Source organism: Abramis brama (genome assembly GCF_963993115.1).
Source record: "Abramis brama genome assembly, chromosome: 23".
NCBI lineage: Eukaryota > Metazoa > Chordata > Actinopteri > Cypriniformes > Leuciscidae > Abramis > Abramis brama.
In genome coordinates this window covers 13,651,726-13,671,511 of record NC_139985.1, presented here as the reverse complement: position 1 = coordinate 13,671,511, position 19,786 = coordinate 13,651,726, and the positions used below count along the sequence as shown (strand labels likewise).

At 38.2% G+C, this 19,786-nt stretch overlaps 1 protein-coding gene across 4 annotated transcripts in view; it reads left to right on the top strand.

The window, feature by feature from the left end:
• Positions 1-10,354: 10,354 nt before the first annotated feature.
• Positions 10,355-19,786, top strand: part of foxp4 (forkhead box P4) — a 126,503-nt gene continuing 117,071 nt past the window's right edge. For 3 of the 4 annotated variants that reach the window (XM_084100112.1, XM_084100110.1, XM_084100109.1), the window contains exon 1: positions 10,355-10,918. The gene's annotated coding sequence lies outside the window, so the exon portion shown is untranslated. The remainder of the gene's footprint in view (positions 10,919-19,786) is intronic. The other variant, XM_084100111.1, reaches the window with a different exon arrangement.

Here is a 19,786-nt window from a genome sequence, read left to right as displayed (position 1 = left end):
GAGGGAATAATTTAATAAATGGCAGAAGCATCCAGTGTGCCGGTGCCTGTCATTGTGCTCTAGAGCATTAGTCACTTTGAAAAACTCTCTCGAGGCCAATGAGGTCATGGATCATTCATTAATACCCTATTCTTTGGCATTAGTGCAGAATTTTGAAGGTCTTCTTATACTGCATCGTTGTCGTTGGATACACGCACACATATGCACATTTTTTACGTGCACTTTAAATGAGACACGCAGTCATATGCAAGTCCTTGCCCATGTGTTCCCTCCCTCCTTAGTGCTATTTAAAGCTTCTAAACGCAACAGTTAATTCTCCCTCGTTCAGTAACCGAAAGCTTTCAGCCAGGATGTCATAGCAGCGCAATAAATCCCTATAAACATTTATTGTGCACAAATAGCATCATCTCATATCACACACCTAGCACAATGTTTTTTTTTCCCCCTCCTAAGTGTCTTCTGACTCTAAGGGAGTGAACACACCTCAGTTTAGGTTGTCACTGGGTTAAGCTTGAGTCGTGCACGCTTCTGTCAGCGGCTTGTCAAACTAAGTGCTTGTTGCAGTATTTAAGGATGATTCTGCGATTTTGTTACTGCCCCTTTGCGTCCCAACATGCCCTGCTTCCCTGGATACATTCTGTTGTTAGTACACAAAAGTGTGATGGCACTGTCTGACTCTCAAGGTTGTAAGATTTGCAGGTTTTATAGCTGTTGGAGAAACACTTCGTATCATATCCATCGGCGTGCGCTTGTTTGCATCCCCTCTCTTCTTTTGAGCCGACACCGTGACAGCGAGCGACCTGCGGAGGCGACGGGGGTCATCGTGGTTTAATTGCCATTTCATGTGCCCACCCCCCCTCGATCCGTCTCTATGTTCAGCGTTAACGCACGCAATCCTTTGCAAGAGGGGGGGAAGAATAAAACCAAGAACCATCCGTGATGAGGCGTAGGCGGACGGTGACGGTTGCCGAGGCCCCCTCTCTTCAGCTGGGCACCCAGCAACCGAACACAAACACAAGTTAAGAAGTGGCCAGCGTTCTCACACAAAACACATGCTACAGATCCCGGCCTCCAGACGCCACGGCATCTGAGTCTGCGCTCTGTAAAATAATAACACATAATAAGCTTGATTTTCTTTTTATATGCATGTGTGGATGAAAATTCCCATGCCTCAGATTTCTCTTTCAATATTAACCATACCATATTACAAAAAGTGAGAGTTTTGTGTTGTTTAAACTGCATGTGTGCACCTGAAGGGATAGTTCACGTAGTTCATCATTATTTACTCACCCTCATATTGTTCAAACCCATAAGCACACAACAACAGGAGGAATTCTGAAGACAGTTGATGTCGCTCTTTTCCATGCAATAAAAATTATGGGGACTAGAACTTTAAAACGCAGCTTTTGCAAGTTTTCTAAAGTCATAAGATTCATTATTAGAGTTGTAAGAGTTGTATTTACTGAAAATCTTGACATCCACCTAAGCTCATCTATGTTCATGACTGATTTTTTATAAGATAAGTAGCATTATCCAATTTGAATCATGAGCAAATCATTATTTGCCTCATATCATTTATATGAATTATTCAGTTTAATGAATCATTTATATGAATTAAACTGATTCATTGAGTGAGTTGAACGAATCAAAAAAGGAATCATTCAGACTGGTTTTGTAAACACTCGATCCTTCAAAAAAAAAAATTCTCGAAAAAATATTTGTTCATAATTCTGATGGAAGAGGGAAAATGAAACGGGGTGAACTATCCATTTAAAGTGATTGTCCACCCCCCAAAAAATGTAAATGCTTTCATCATTTACTCACCCTCATATCGTTCCAAACTTGGATGACTTTCTTTCTTCTGTGGAACTTAAAAGAAGAGAAATGTACAATAGTCAATGGAAACCAAACCATTATTTTTTGTTTAGCAGAAGAAAGGTTTGGAACGACGAGCACACGATGACAGTATTTTCATTCTGGTGTCGCTTTAAATGAATTCTTACAGTTTAAACAGACTGTGACGTACAGCCCTGAAGGTTTCGGACTAGCCTTGCCTCCTGTAGATTGCTCTGTCTAACTAAACATGTGTACATGTGTTTACCCACCACGCTACAGCATCCAGGGCATGAATTATTCACACCTAGATGTAATGGACCCCGCTGAGCGGCTTACAGACTGAAGGTTAGCGTGGGGAGCGGGGTTAAACACATATAAAGGGGCCGGCGATGGCTCTTTTAGCTTAGCATCTACCTCACTTAATCAATCTATCAGCTAATATATCAAATCCCTCTCTTTCACGTCCGTTTTCTTTCCCCTGCTGGTCGCTGGCTGATGGCTTACATGTCCTAGCTTCAATCAATTGGCTTTTCAATCAAATCAAATTGGTTTACATCAGCCTGATTGGCCCACATTAGTCAGCACAGATGTACGGCACCTCGACAGGCTTTACATCAATCTACCAATCAATCTGTCGCTCAAGCCAATCACCGGGCCTTATATCATTACATACACAAAAGACACGTGCATGCATACACACTCAGAGGACGGTCTCTCTCGTGAGCTCCTTCAGATCCAGCCTCTAGAGGAGACTCTAAAGTGGACTTAGATTTTAGAGTGGCATCACATATTTGTGTTCATGTGTGTCGCTTTGTGTATTTGAGCAGGTGTGTGTGAGAGAGAAAGGACAAGTCCTCGAGCTTGAAGCAGTTGGTTCAATGAAGAAACACTAGATATTTAGTTAGCGGTGTTTGTTGTTTGTTCTTCATGCCTATGGCTGCTTATGGGATTTATGGATGTGATAGATATATTTGTAATATTTTTTCACTGTGCAGTTGACAACATTGTAAATAAATGTGATAAAAGTGATATTACCTGAATTCAAATACCTACGGTTAAAATTTCATCAATATTTACATATCATTAAATAAATGAACAATATAAATAATTAACATATAATAATTAAATATATATATTTGCACATTCACGCACACACAACCAATCAAAAGATTGGAGTCAGTAATATTTTATTAACAGTAATGTTACTTATTGGCAATAACGTTGCATTTATTTGATCAAAAATACAGTAAAAGCAAATTAAAATAAATGTTTTCTATTTGAATATAATATAATATATTGTGTGTTTTAGGTGTTAGGATGGGTTTTTCATTTTTAAGGTTCTTTGATCAATTGAAAGTTCAAAAGCACTGCATTTATTTGAAATAGAAACCTTTGTAACATTATAAATGTCTTGAACTTTTGATCGGTGATGTATAATTTATATAGTTCTATATATGGGCTATACTTTTCTTTCTTTTTGTTTGCTAATTTGATCCTTTTTTAAGTTCCCTTGAATATCATCTCACACTTTTCATTTCATAGGAGTCTATCTCTCTGTCCATTAAAACTAAAATTAACATGTCACATAAATGTATTTTGAATCTGATTTCTCCAAGTGTGCATGTCTATGCATTTATTAATTTATTTGTTAATGATATGTCAGAACCCTACATTAGCCCAATATAAAAGGTCTCAAGGCTGTTTGATGGAGTTTAAAGCTATAAAGGTAACATTACAAATCATGGCGGGCTTTCTGAGAGTGTCTGCCAAGGCGACGGCCTGTGCACATATATAACCATCAAAGGCTGCAAGGCTTTCTGGCCCACACTCGGGCTCAGTGGGAATAAAGCTGTCTTCTACTGTGCACTGTGGGGCTGTAAAAAGTTTGGACGGGTAATAAGTGGCTCATTTTTAAATGAATATGCGTCAGTCAGAGGGAGCGGGTCGGCCAGATCCTAAGCTTTCATCCCAGTGCTCACGGTAATGACTCGTCGTAAATGAGAAAAAGAGGGAGAGAGAGATACAGAGACAGGGGGAGACACAGGAAGAAATGAAAGTAGTGGTGTGGAGAACATAATGCACATTTCCGCATTTTGGATTTGGGGGGGTTGGGGTTGTTAGTACTGGCATCGGTGGTAAGTGAAAAGCCAGACAACCTCACATCACACACACACACACACACACTTACAGATTGAGTTTGCTTTCATTCAGACATTTGAATGTGTGTGTGTCTGTGCACATGAAAGACATGGCACTCAAATGAACTTACTTTCTCACGTGATCTAGACCAAAATAAATTTAAAACAGCCACCTGTGTAGATCTTCATCACTTGCCCAGAACCGTCAGATACTATTGGGGTTCACGGCAAACTCTGTCCATTCGGCAGGATTTCAATAACCATCTTCAAGGACATTTCCTTCCTTCATACTCAGCCAAATGTGTCTTTATCTAATTCCCTGTCCGCAAGACATATCCCCATCCTCTCATTATGTAATTTGTCCTCTTATATTTCTCTCGTGTTTGATTTTGACAAATATGCGGATTATCTGAATATGGGATTTTTTAAATGTATGGCTAATGTTAACTTTCATGTCTGTCTTCTAATCTGCTGAATATTCATTATGGGTCTCAAGGACAAGCAGAATTGCAGAGGTCATGAATTCTGTGCTGAAGGAAGAGATAGAGAGAGGAAAAGACAGATGGGGAGAGAAAGGAAAGAAAAAAGGGAAAATAATTTACTTTTGATTAAAATTTAAACAAGGATTCACTCTTGAATCACAGAAATCAAACTGATGACCATTCACACTGAAATTCTTCTAAAACTATCAAATTGTTCATAATACAGACAGTCAGTTTGGAGTGTGTTTTGTGGTCATCATTTTAAGGGCCTGATACTGTATTGATAGAGGTGTTAGGAAACTCATTTGACATTAACAGTCATCGACATAACAGTCATGTATAATTATAGTAACTTTTTTGTTTAATTTGTGCATGTGTACAGTAGGCTATATATATATATATATATATATATATATATATATATATATATATATATATACACACACACACACACATGTACACACTTTGTTTGTTTGTTTGTTTATAAATTTGGATTATTAGTAAAGTTTTATTAGTGTATGTTTTATTATAGAATTATATTTTAAATAGCCTATAAATGATATATATATAATTATTATTATATATGTGATTTTATTGTTGTTTTTTGTATTTATTTTTATTATTAGATTTGGTCTAGTAGTATTGTTTTATTAGTATGTTTTATATGTTTCATTTATATTTTAAAAATAATTATATATTATTTATTTAATACATGTTAGATTATTGTTTGTTTGTAATTTTGTAGATTTGGCCTTGTAGTAATAGTGAGAAATAGTAAAAAAAATATGTTTAATTATAGAAATAGAAATAGTGCAGATGAATAATATCAATAATATTGTTGGTATTGTAGTTATTTATTAATAGTTTTGGCTTATAATGAAATATAGTGACAGTTGTTAATAGTGAAAGTTGTCACATTTAATTAAATCTTTCATTAAGTTAATGCTGTGGATGCATTCAAAGATGTGGAAACTGCAAGATTATTTTCTCCCCTCCTGCAAAAAGCTGAAATAAAGAATATGTCAACACTATCTATAGGTAAAAGCCAACAATAAATGCTCCCCTTGTGGTCTCTCATATCAGATCCAGATGTCTCTTTCACGCCGGCGCAGGGAGACAGAACTCTGATGTATTTTATATTGAAGCTAAATCCAGCATTGAGAGTGGAAATGCCACGGCCTGCGCTGTCTTCCAGCTCCCGAACGAGTGAGCTGACAGTGCCTATCCTAACCCAGCATCCTGCGTGACAGCTCTCCTCACACACTGAAAAAGTCAGGGCTGATTCCTGTGGGATCTCACAGCAAACAAAGGACAATGCCGCTAGATTTCCTCTGGGAACTGCAAGTTTGGCCGGAAGATTTAGGCATACTGAAGATTGATAATGTCAGTCGGTTGAGATATGGAGTGTCATTTTAGTGAATGCAGGATCAAAAAAAGAAAAAGAAAAAAAGAAAAAGAAAAGGAGGAGACAGCATGTCATTTGTTTGCTTTGATACAAGATCGCACCCGAGGAAGAGAGCAGAGGGTTTGTGTGTGTGTGTGTGTGTGTGTGTGCCTCAACAAGAGCCCTTTAGCCGCCTCTTTTTGTACGATGTGCAGCTCTCCTCATGTGTACCGCCGCTGGCTCCACCTCTGAGCCGCTCGGTGAATGAAAACTTCGCAAACTCCTCTCCCCCTCCCACAATCCCGCAGCCCTGCTTCTCCCATCACCCCTCGCTATTCTCAGGGGAGCCAGGTGACACTTCAGCCCACTCGCAGAGCCTCTGTGGCGGGGCTACAGCTGTGTCGAGTCGGTCAGCTCCTCCTAAGTGGCCCCAGGCAAGATTTGAACCCTTTTTTTCCTGTCTAAAAACGCGGCACCTTAAAACAGCTCGTTAAACGCTGGCCTCATCCCAGTTCCTTTTTTTCCCTTCCTTCCCGACTGATCTGATTTTTTTTTTTTTTTTTTTTTTGACAGCTTTATTCAAGATGAAGTTCCTCGCATGACATGGGCCGTTAGGATCAGTTACCGCTCCCCGAAGACAGCTCGGCAATGTGGTTTATGTGAGGATGAATACAGTGTTGACAAAAAGACGAGTGTGAGGGGAAAGACCTGGGAGAGAAAGAGGGACAGAACACGGCGGTGAAGCAGTAAACAATACCGTGCTGTGTTATTTAACACCCTCTAACTGAAGCCAGCTGTGCCTGTAAACACGTTTATGACGATTTAATGAAAATATGCTGGTGTGTATGATCTTCCTCAATCAAACAATGTAATTTGTATCGCATACACTGCCACTGTCTTGTGGCGTAAACAGTGGCAGCTGTCATCATAGTGTCTTGTTCTGAGGGACAGTTTCGATACTGTTAAATAGCTCTTTTGATTTTTTTCTTCCCGTTTCCCCCTGAAAACTCAAGGGTTGGTTCTACATAAATTTCGTTTGCCAGTAAGGACCTTAGGGTATGTTTGTAAACACTATAATAATTTTTAGTTTATTTTACAGTGTTAATTTTTTTACTACATTACTCCCACATGGCAGTTAAAATATTTTGAGCTTAATACCACAAATTGCCTACAGTTTACATTAACGCAGACACACTCACTAAACTTTCTGCTCTATCCTTAGGCCACGGCCTGTGTCACCTGTGGCCTTTGAGTGTGTGTGTGTGTGTGTGTGTGTCTGTGTGATGGAGAGATCTGTTGCAGTGATTGTTGCAGTCATTGGCCATTGGCACGTTTAACAAGTGACCTTAGCTTTCGCTTAGGCTCACTGAATGTAGATTATGACACCAAACCAACCCCAAACTTTTCCCCCCTCTGAATTTATTATTTTTAATATAACAACTGATATTGAAGACTTTAAGGAATATCAAAAACTCAATCAACAACACTTGTGGCATAATTTTGATTCCACGAAAATGATTTCCAACTTCATAATTAATAAAAAATAGAAGCAGCAAAATCTGGGTTACATTGAAATGGAATATGAATGGGACCAATCCGTAAATGTTAAATACTCACTTTTTCAATAGTGCAGTCAGAAGACGTAAACAATATGCATGTTAACATGATTTTAAGAACACTAACTTTTTTTATATGATTATTTATCTTGAAAATCTTTTTAGAACTTTGTTGCCATGGCAATGTAACACAAAATATTAAATATTAATTCCCCATTCACTTTAGTTGTAAATGCCATACTGTAACCTTGATTTGAGCTTTTTTCTATTTTGTTTGGGAAGAAAACAAGAGATGAGCCAAAAACGCCACAAATGCTGTCTACTGAGCATATTTTGTGTTGAACCCTGAATATTCCATTAAAGTTGTCTGTTTACGGACTAAATGGGTTTTAGATTGGGCAATACTAACTACTTTATATCTTTATATCACTTTTTAACACCCCTTATAAGCAACATCAACTACTCTAGTGTGACTAAACACTTTTTTATTGTTTTTAAGTCATTCTCTCTCTGAATACTGACATATTTCTCTTTAATTATGTGAGGAGAAAATGTTGTAGAACAGCCAATTCGTGTAGCCAATTATGTTTAATTTAATTACCTGTCGACTTTGATAATTATTACCCCTGATTAACCACAAAGCCTGCTCTTTAATGTTAATCGAAAGTGCTGGATGAAAGTGCTGAGGAGTTTTTATTTTTTCCATTCATAAAAGAGAATGTTATTAGATTACAGTGACTAAGACACTCACCTTTGTCTTTGCCTGTAATATGTCTGAAGGGCTGCATAGCCCTTCTCTTGCAGTGTCCTTGCTTTAGTCCAGCAATGCCCTTATAGACTGTGAAGTTTTTCCAGTGTTGTTGGTCTTGTTTGCGATCCCTAAGGACATTATGCGAGCACAAACAAGTAAACAAGCAAACAGACACACGCAGATAGCATCACCATCACCGAATATCCCATTGCCTGGTGGGATTGAGAAACAGAGTCTGAAAAGAACAAGCAGACGAACGAGTAAACAAATAACACACAGTAAATAGATGTGTTGTTTTCCATGTCCCCGGGCTCTGGTGGTATTCCTGCAGCAGAGGAGAGAGGAAACAGAGTCCGATACTGTTTATTTAGTAAAAGTGATGAAAATACAAACTAAATCCAATGTACTTGTCTCTATGTGAGTGTCTGAGTATGCATGGGTGGTTCTCAGGGAGCGTAACAGTGATACTTCTGGACTTGATCCGCAGCTTTGATGTCAGCTTTGGGACTGATGAGGTAACAAACATCCAGATCTTTAGCCGAGTGAGAATTCGCCCTCCTTGTGGTCATATGATGGCATGTCACAACAATACTAATCAAACTGGCTTACCTAGTCTGTGTGAACGGAAGTACAACTTTAATGGACTCATTTTGTCCCTCAAAAATGTGAAAGCTCATTAGCAAATATGGCATTTTATTTAGAAACAAGATATATTCCAGATCTCAATGCATCCAAATGATGTACCGAAAGATAAGCAATGCAACATGATTAATGAATGATCAAGGCAAATTTGTTTAAATTGCCTTGTTTAATTGATCATCTCTGGGTTTGTCTAAACTCTTGAACTAGCCGTGATCTTGTTTGCAGGTGTGTGTGTGTGCTGTGAGAGGTGAACTGTATGTAGGTTAGTTAGTTAGAGAGTCAGTCATCCTATGGGTTCTTGGTGTAATCCTTTCATGAGTGCCTCATTAGCCTGTGATGGCCAAACCACAAGAGTGTTTAATCTTAACCCCGTGATGGTGAGCAGACCGAATCTCCTTCTGTCCGTCTTACCAATGTATCTGATTGTCGTGCTTGATCATGTGCATGAGGCAAAAGAAGTTTTAAAAATCTGCGTTTGTGTTTAATCATGTTAATCTGACGGGGAACATTGCAAACATGCACATATTCATTTTGGAATCTTCTTTTGTCCCTTAATTTGTTCATAATTTTCTAGATAGCCTACTCAATGCGCTATATGGAAGGGGGAAACCTTACAATATTCTGCTTACTTCTAAAATGTTTTCATATTTTAATCTGTGTGCAAACTTCCTCATCAGATAAATGATTAAACATGCTAGTTATTTAAAAAAGTTGACAAACTCAATTTTTTTCAGTACATCTAAAGCTATAAATACTGTCTTAAAGTGCAATAAGGCTGCGTTTTTTGGCCGGGACTTGAGGTCCATATGGCAGGACATAGAAGTGAAGTCAGCATTGTTTTATGAGCCCATGAGCCTGCTGCCTTCCTTCATTTTAGGCCAGCATGGCTACATCTTGGGTTATTGATTTTTCTAATGAATATGTCTTGACTAATGGGGGTCGTATCCTATTGTCCAGTGGAAGTAAAAGCCATTTTTGCTGAGAGAAAGTTTCCACTGGCACTGACCATAAAATAAATCATATTTAAACTTCTTTGATAAGATGACAGATTACTGACAAAGCATGGCATTGACTATCCATTGGAAGTTCGAGTGATATTCATAAATCAACAACCTAAATCGGTCATGGGTGATGTTTTTCAATAATAGTACAATAACACACAAATCATTTATACTATTTGTGTGTCTTATACATATTCATATAAATTATATTATTGCACTATACAATGGTATCTTTCTATTTATCTATATCTGCAATAACAATATACTTAAAAAATAAATATTTAAAACAACAAATTTTTGAAAAAAAATATAGCCTATAATAACTCTTATTGACAACAAAACCAGATTGAATGATGACAAGCAGCATGAACAGACTTGTTATTTCCTTAAGAGTATATGTGGACTAAGGTAACGGTTCCCTTGGTGAGTCTGTCCTTTGACTAACATCTGTTGCTCGTCGGCTGCCACAATGGCCAAACTAAACCAGCGATGCGCGCGCAGGTGAAGAGATCAGCGCCTGGAGCGCGCGAGCTTTTGTATTGTGCTACAAGCTCCGTCAGCGCAGAAGATGTGCGCGCGCGCCTGTTCTCGGCGTATTACGGTAGACCAAACTGTCCCCTAACATCGCCAACACAAGACACAAGCGGAGTAATTCAACACTGATTTCTCTGCGAATGAGCGAGGAACAGACGAGATGCCAAAAACTCCAGCGAGAAGCATTATTGGGACTTTAGGAAAACTCACCGTGTGATAACAGAGAGAAAGAGGGAAGACCTGAAGCGACGAGGAGGCGTAAAGAGCCGCGTGCTTGTTCTTCATGAACTTTGAGGAGCGCTGTGACCATGCAGCCTTTGAGCTAGTGCACGATTATTGTTTCCACTTATCACCCTACTGAGTGACCAGTCTGAGAGAGGACGCCAGTAAAAAAGGAAAAGAAGACTAATAAAGACAGTTGTCGTTGAAAGTAATGGTCTGAAGACATCACTCATAGAAGAGGATTTTTTTTTCTTTTTGCGTTGCTCTTCTGAAGCTTTCTGGAATCGCTGGGACATTCACGAGAGCTGGAGCGACACATCCACATGGTCCAGCCGTAGAGTGAAAGTAGAGTTCTTCACAATATCCTAACAGGTTCATATCCACTTTTTTTTACTTCTTCTTTTTCTTTCTTTCTTCTTCTTCTACTTTACGCCTCGCTTCTTACGCGATTTTAATAGCCTATCCCAGATTTGAATGCTCGGACTCGCTATCACACTTCTTCGGATCAATAGGAAGAAATATCAGTGTATTTTCTTAGATGTTTTACTAAAGATCCTAATATCACAATGAATTAGACAATCTAACTTTTTTTTACGTGACACTTTTAAACCGGAGATGAACGCGTGTTGTTGTTCTCCACGAGAGAATAATACATGATTATGAATTAGAGACATTTTTGGCAAAATAAATGATGACTTAGAAAGCTTTTAGATAAATAATTAACCACGATGGTAGAAAAGAATATAACAAGTTTATTGAACGTGCAACTGAGTTTGAAAATATCACCTGCTCCGAAATCTGAGATAAAAAAAAAAAAAAAAAAATCAGATAAAGACCGATCAGATAAAGTAATTTTTAATAAATAAATGTTAGTATGCGTTGGTTTTCTCTTGATAGACCATATGCTTCTTCCACAGAAATGTAGAAATCATATATTGCTTGGTCTTTGAGACAAAACTCTCCGTATAAACAATTTAAGTTAATAAACAGCATCGACATATCTAGGATACCGTAAACTAAAAAGTTAAACCACGGCTTAATGCACATTTGTTTTTCTTATTCTCCGTGTAGCTGATTGTTTTTAACAGGCTCTCAGCAAATAGTGATTTGATCTTATATCCCATGCCTTCTGATTCATACGTTTTCATATCTATAAGATACAATGTTTAGAAGTAATAATTTAACGTTTTAAAATGAGGTTATAACAAAGTAAAAACAAAAATAAATTAAACGTATTGAAGTTTGTTAATAGTTGTTTTAGGGTCTATTAGCGGTGTGTTACTGAGACAATGGAATATAAAAAATGTAAGGAATTAAATAAAAGAAATATAAAAGTAAGATTAACTCTGCATGTATTGATTATTATTATACTTTGGCCTATAAATGAGTATAATTTCAAATGCATCAATTACCGCGAGATATGCTTCATGAGTTAGGTTTGTATACATGCAAAATGAGATTTTAAAATTGATGAAACGTTAAGTTAATAAAATATTGTAATAAAATATATATTTTTAATTGGTCTTTTTTTTTTCTTTTCTTTTTTTTTTTTTTTGCATCGCATTTACGAATTAACAGACAGATTGCTGACTAACTTCAGTGATGAAAAACTTAATGTCTTTATTTAGGGATTCATTTTTACACAGATGCATGAGCAACATTAACTTTTAATTTTATTTTTAAACCATATGTTTAATGGTTTCTTGTTCGTTTCGTGATCAAATCAGCGCTGTTTGTTTCTCTCTCAAAGACAATAGCAAAACTAAGACAAAACAAAACAAACAACAATTTTAACGTGAGTCCGGGGCATTAAAAGTGAATCTGCAGAGGGAAGTACAGCTCAGGAGTTAAACCAAGTAGCCTACACTAGTAACTCGGACTCTTTGTGTACTTGTGTGTGTGTGTGTATATATATATATATATATATATATATATATATATATATATTATATATATTAGGCCTACACACATAATCATCATCATCATCATCATCATATTCATTCTCCTCATAACCTGTCAGTGTGTGTTAATCTCATGTTAATAAGGACTGATTGATGGAGCTTTTGACACAATTAATTTAAATCTCATAGAAAGTATTGGTTGAATGTTGACTTAATTCACTGTTGGCATTTACAGCACAATGCAAATGCATACTAAATCACAAGATGCATTTTTTTTTTTTTTAAATTGAAGGAGAATGATAAATGATTAAAGTGTTTCTGATATTTTTTTATTTGTTTAATCTTTTAATTATTTTGTTTAGTATTACTAACAGCGTTTAAAAACACATGAAAGGGCATTTACATTTATTTCATGAAAGATTAATTTCATAAAATAATATTTATTTTATTTTATCAGACAAATTATTTTTCTTCTACTAAAACACTTTTGTCTCAGTGCTGCACTTGTGCTCCTACAATGTCTGTTCTTTGATATATTGCCTCTTATAATGAATAGATTCCATGCTAATTGAAATGTGACGTGTAAATGCAGATGAACATAAGCATAAAGTGATGAATACAATTTCCATTTGATCTGCTTGTGTGTTAGATGAATAGAGTGATTGAATGATTTTATGTGCTTATAGAGGAAAAGGGATAATTCATGAAGTTGACAAAGAATATGGCATTTCGTTCAGGGAGGGCATGAAAATGGCAGTAAAGTGGGTAATTTAGTTATTTGCATGGCCGTCAAGCAGCTGCAGGCGGCAACAGCTACACCTCAGCCGATAGTTTTAGCACTCTTGTTTCTAACGGCGGACGCCAGGCTACCGTAGAGTTCTGGTTATAATTGATGCATCACTTTTTCTGTGATAAGTGATTTTGTTTTATGTTGTTCTCTATGTTTATACAGACTACAAACCTCACTTTCGGTGGTCTTTCAAATGCGATTTTTGATGAATGTGTGGATTGCATGGCAGACTGGTATTCAGCCCACTGTGGGTAGAGAGAAGGTCAGGAATGTGTTTGTTTTGGATGTTGAGACTAACCTGATGCCAGGTGTACATTCAGGCATGTTGCTTTTTGATGCATATTTTAGGAACATTTGGTGATTGAAACTTTATTTGAACAACCGCTTCCATGCTAATGCAAATACATGTCGGCGTGTGCTGTGCAAAAAGCATTTAGTGCTTTGTGTGTGTGCTTTTTTCAAATTCAGATGAGCCTCAGTGAAGTGATTTAGAGGTAAATTTAAGTTTTTCAATATCATGGGTGGTTTTAACACAAAGCACTCTTGTTCTCATGAAGCACTGTCCCTTAGACCCTCACATGGCATTTCCACCATTAAACTCTTTTACCGTTCCAAAAATAATGTTAGTTTTCACACAAGTGCATTTTTAGCTAAAGCATTTTGAAGAGCAATACATATCCATCTCTAACTGATTAGGATTATTTTTTTGTCAACCACACTTTTGGCCACTTCTGCTCTCCGAAACATGTTTGTGTGAAATATGCCATGCCTACGTTCTCCCTTTCATATTTCAGCTGACCTTACGTGAAAGGTCAGGCTGTAATTTTTACGCTCGTTTGCGTCTTTGAGCGCGTCAGCTCTGGCGTTGACCAGCACCAGCCGTAGATTAAACATGTGGTTTTAATTGAAGATGTTATTTGGTGGAACGGCGAGGCTGGGCATTTTTCAGTGTATGTGAATAATAAATTATGCACGTTTTTAGACAGTGAGAGCTGCTTTTATTACTAGTCAGAGAGTGGTGTCATTTTCTCCTCAAACTCTGAGCCTTGAAAGAGGGAAAAAAGGAACTAACTACACTAAAAAGACACAAGCAATTTCAACCAACTTAAGCATGTGCAAATAAAAAAACGAAAAGACAAAAGAGACCGGAGTGACGGATGTTTTCCAGATGACAATGCTGATCTGATTAGTTGAGCTAGATATCGTAAAGGTCTGCCGTTAACTGTTTCAACTTTGAGAGAGACCAGACTGCAGTGCGGAAATGCCGTCTCGGCGATCCGTCAGCTGAAGATGCTGCTGGACATTGTTTTCCTATGTCTATTTATTCCCAATGTGAATTTAATTCTCCACTTGAACTCTTAAGCGCAGTTTCTCTTTACTGTGACCTCAGTGGCACATTTTTTTTTTTTTTTTTCGTGTGTGTGTGCAGTTTTTTGGTTTTTGCGCTCAAGGTTTCCTGTGTGGGAAAGCTTCACGCCGGGATTCGGGAGAGTGCCAGGCTGTTATGAGGTGATGACTGTCTTAAAGAATGACCCTAGCGTTTGCTTAGAGAGAGGAAGGGCCCATTTCCGATAAGCTGGGGAAATGTGGTAGAAGGAAATGCAGGGTGTTCACTGGACGGAAATGACAGTACTTGAGTCTGAGGCGTTGATCATTACTTCTCTATATCCATTAGCCGAGCACCTCGGGAGAGATTATTGGCAGCTCTGAGCTGCAGAAAGTGAACTAGAGCGCGCTGCATGGTCAGTCACATGTGGATACCTGCTTGAAAGAGTTACAACTGGCCTTTTTTGCCCGAAACAGATTCAGGTACCTGTTGGAGTGACAAAGAACACTGTGTATTGATTACTGAAGCCTAGATAGTGTCTAAGGGAGGATGCAAGCTGAAGTCATAAACTTGATCCCTGTGGCCACCGAAGCTGCTTCTGCTAACTTTGCGTTCCAGCTGACAGCTGTATTTGTGTTATGGATTTTCTCTCAGTCCGCCGTCTCCCCCCTCGAGCCTTCACCCCCTCCGCGAAGGTCTTTATAATGCGACTCGCTGTATATTTTAAAAACCCCAGCGCAACGCTGACAAGCCATCATGTCCGTCAGAGAACGGCGGAGAGCAGCCACATCAGTAAAGCTCTTTGGGAAAGATGGGAGCAAACTTTTCGGCACTGTCACAAAAGACGTGACGTGATGTCAGAGTGGCAGTTGCGGCTTGTTTGAATACGTCTTAGTAAAGTTTTCTAGAGAAGCCCATTTCTCGCTTCTATCGCAGATAAAATCCCACTTGTGACGCCAAACGCTAAGCTCTCAAAACAGCGATTGCGATTACTGAAAACTTCCGCCTAAACAGCAGAGGAGAAAACCTCTGATGTTTTATTCTTCTCTGCGTTTTGCCCGGCTTTGTTTGCCAGCAACGGCGGGAGGAATTCCTGTCAGTGTTGCCGGCCGCAGTAAACCGTAGTCTGGGTTTAAAACTCTAATCCACCCCCAGCTGCCGAAGGTGCGAGGGGTTCGTTCCTGAGGGAGATTCTGGCGCTGCACTGTATGCTTGGATAAATCCCCCCCCCCCTCCCCACTGTGTGACCATATAAGTAATAACCATATAAATGCATCTAATTTTCATTCGCTAATCCGTAAAGTAGCAGCGGAATGGAGAAGTGTTGGTTTCTTTTATGGTATTAGTAATGGGTAACAAGGGGATGCCTACTTAAGTTATTTGCATTTGAAACGGACGAGCGTGATACATCTTATGACAGAATTATCTTTTAACCATGTGTACAACAAAATCAGATTCGTCTTTCCATTTTTGATTGATTGCTTTTTCTTCCGCCCCTCTTGTAGTTCTGGTTCAACTTTCTTAGACACTTTGAATTTTCCTACAAGAATATCACATTTTCAGAATTTGTCGTTATAAATACCCAAATCCATGCGTTTCTTTGTGTTGTGTAAGGTCTTGTCTTTTTTTTTTTTTCTCTTCTCTGACGCTGTTATGGTGAAGTGTCTTGTCTTGGTGGGGGTTGAGGAGTGCAAGAAGCGCAGCGCAACACACTCGCACTGCAGGAAAAGCACGTTATCTTGCGCTGACCATCACATGCCAAATAATGGGAGGGCTTTTACACATGGACGCAGACTCAACTTTTGGATGACATAAATATATTTACAGGTTTAAAAATGTAAAAGATGTATACATCTATATTATTATTATATAGATGTGTATATATATATTTTTAAAACCTGTAAATATATTTGTCATCCAAAACTTGATATTGGTCAAAATTAATTGTTTTTAACTAAATGAGTTGGCTATATTCCCAACGAGTGTATTGTTGTGATTTAATTATTTTTTAATTTAAGTGTTCACAAACCAAAAAATGTACGATAGCTCAGGAGGAGCAGCAAATTTTAGGGTTTCAGAAAAATGAAGAAAAATAGAGATTGATTTCTGCTCTTACGCAGTTTTAAATCATGTGTGATGAGCGCTGCTAACCGTTGGTTAGAGTTGCCTTTTGCTCTCGGGCTGTGGTCTGTGAGCATTGTTGACCAGGGGACATCTGCCACTATATTATCCCCAGCTGTTATCTGAATAATTGTATAGTAACCCCCCTTCTCACACACACTAACACACTCACAGACAGCCCCTTACCTCCATTCATCGGAGCGCTAGCAGAAGTCAGGGAGAGTATTTTCCTACAGAGGGGTCGCGGGTGGAAGGAGGGGTGGATGGGTTAGGGGAGCCGGTCAGACTTCATACCGGTTGAGCTTTTCTTGACGGTAGGTTGGGGGCATGATAGGGCTCTGTACCGGTATGATGTCTGCCCTCGCGGTCACTGCCAGTCGGCTAACATCTGTAATGGGATTCTACATCCATATCCCCTCTTCCCTGGGAAATAACCTACTCACTAAACCTAGGATTAGCACTCTTGTCCAGGACTTTTCCACAGGAATGAATAAGTTTTGTGCTTTGTTTTCTCACTCACACACACTTTTAAATTCAGCCCCACTGTCTTTTTTTCCCTTTTGCCATGGCAAAGAAAGGTGTGAACAAAGGTGTTTTTTAATTTTTTAATTTTTTTATATTATAAAATTTCCTTCACTTTTCCTTCACACTTATTTAAGAGGAAAAAATTATTAGTGCATGCACTGTTTAGAGCATACATCCTCTTATATTTACTTTTGCAATGCAGAAAAAGTACTGCATTTAAATTAAATTAAAATGTTTTTATTTCTTGTACCATATGAATGTATTTCAATGTTGCTTGTATATGAAAATGTGTGTGAGTGTGAAAGAGAGATGCAAACTCTACAAGTCTATCTCCAGTATTTGCCAAGCAGTTTTTAATATTTTTTTTTTTAATTCTTTATATTTATAAAATGGCAGGGTTACAAAAAGCTGACGTGTATGTGTCTTGTTACTTCTACTACTATACTGTACTTTATAGCGAGTGGTGCTTTTAATGGTTGCCGGCATCCACGACCAGTAATATAGTGATATTATTTGAACCATGTTAGCTTATATAAAATAAATAAGCCAATTAGCAATTTTTTTGCTATTTTTCATTGATGTCCTCTTTGCAGCTTTTTGATGGGCTTTATCCAGGCTTTCACACTCGCTCCCACCCACATACCGAAAAGGCGAACTCCAGCACTGGTCTATTTTCAACTCTGATCACTGGATGACACCAGGGCGACTTAAAGTGGTGCGACCTCTCAAACTCTTTCTTTCTTACCTCTCTCTTATTCCATATTCTTTAAATCTGTGTGTCGGAAGACATTTGTGTGCAGACATCTTACCTTTTCAAATTAATTAGTCTCCTGGCATCCTTGAACTCGCGTTGAAAGGGGACTGAATGCTTTAATTAAAAAAGGAATGATGGCCAAATTCATGTTCGTCCACACACATGCGCTTTTTTTTATGGGGAGGAATTGCATTGCTGTGATATTGGGATGACATGGCATTCTATGGTAATTTTTCACTTTCAATTTGAATCGCCTTTCTTGACATGACCCATGCCCAGATTTTATTAAAGGAATCTACATGATAAAAGTTGCAGATAACTCCAGTCCAGATAGAAAGGTGTTGTGACTGCATGCTTAATTTTGAAACTAGCATACCTAATCTTTACTTCATTTCTTTTCAATCAAGCGATCGTTTTTATCAGATAAAATGGTGAGCGGATGAAAGGCTGAAGCCTCAGATGTAGACCTATTACTTGTATTAAAACCTGATTAAATTTGTTTAAAGAGTTTGTATGCAGCATTTTATCACATTCAGACATTTCCACGCCTGCGTTTTTTTCTTTAATAGGTTGTGAGGAAGGACTTTTTTTCTGTGATCTTTTGTTAAGTGTTTGGTTGTCATAATTGCTGTTTCATTTCATAGAAGATTTTTTTTTTTTTTAATTCAGTTCCCGCTGGTAGAATTGGAAGAAAATGTTTTTGAAATCTCTAGATAAGAAGAAACAGGGCAATATGACCACTGTCCACAGGTGAGCTAATTCTCCTCTATCATTTCAACTATGACAGGTTTTTTGCCTTTGTTTCTCATCACCCTCAGATTTCTTTTGAAGTATTTACAATCTAAAACACAAATGCAGTATTTCTTCAAAGACTAACACAATTTTCTGATTGGCTTTAAAGCAATCAGCTCTCAGCAAAACAAGCCTATACAATGCAAGTGCATAAAAAAGTTAACACGCGCTCTAAAGCCTGCTTTTTTTGAAAAGCCAGAGCCAAAGTGATGGAGGAAATGATTACAGCGGCGAGTTAGGTTGAATTCGACATCTCTGACGAGTCAGTTTCTTTATGAGGCTTTGTGCTGGAGGTTTGTAAAAAAAAAAAAATCTGGCCAGAGAGAAGTTTCCAGAAATCCTCAGTCGGAGCACATCTCCTGGGTGCTATTAGGCTGAGACGTCTGCGAACCTCCACCATCCCTCCCTGTAACGCTTTGTGGTTTAGAGCAATCACTTTCCGCACACCAGCTTGCCATGGCTAATTTCAAAAACACAGCCGTGGCTTGTCCCTCACGACCCCCCATGCAAAAAAATAATAATAAATCCCACAAAAGAAAAAGCGGTACAAAATAAAGTCTAAACCCTCTGGGCGATGTGAATTTGGATTTAGTTTCACTTAGGTTTCTGGTTTGAAAACTGGTTCGAACCTGTTCATATGGGGCCCTAATAAGGATCTGCTACCATTTTTATTTTATTTTTCTGAAAAGTTATCAGCGGTAGTGATATCGAAGAGGTGAGGTGTTCAGCCTGTCCAGTCTCTTCACTTTTCTCTCCACCTTGTCCAAAAAGTTAATTGTATTTGAAACAGATAGGTTTTTCTGAACATTTGACAGGTCAGCTGTGGAAGGAGACTGTGAGGAGTGAACAAACCCCATGAGAGAGGCTCTCTTGATTGACTGCCAGTAAGCTGAACCCCTCAGCGGAGTAATCAGCATCCCCCAATCATTCAATAAACACCTAATCAGACTAATTGACCCACTCCCTGTAGGAATCGAAACCCTCACACCTTGATGTGAATGACGAGTGGCCTGGCTGCCCTCTGTTAAGG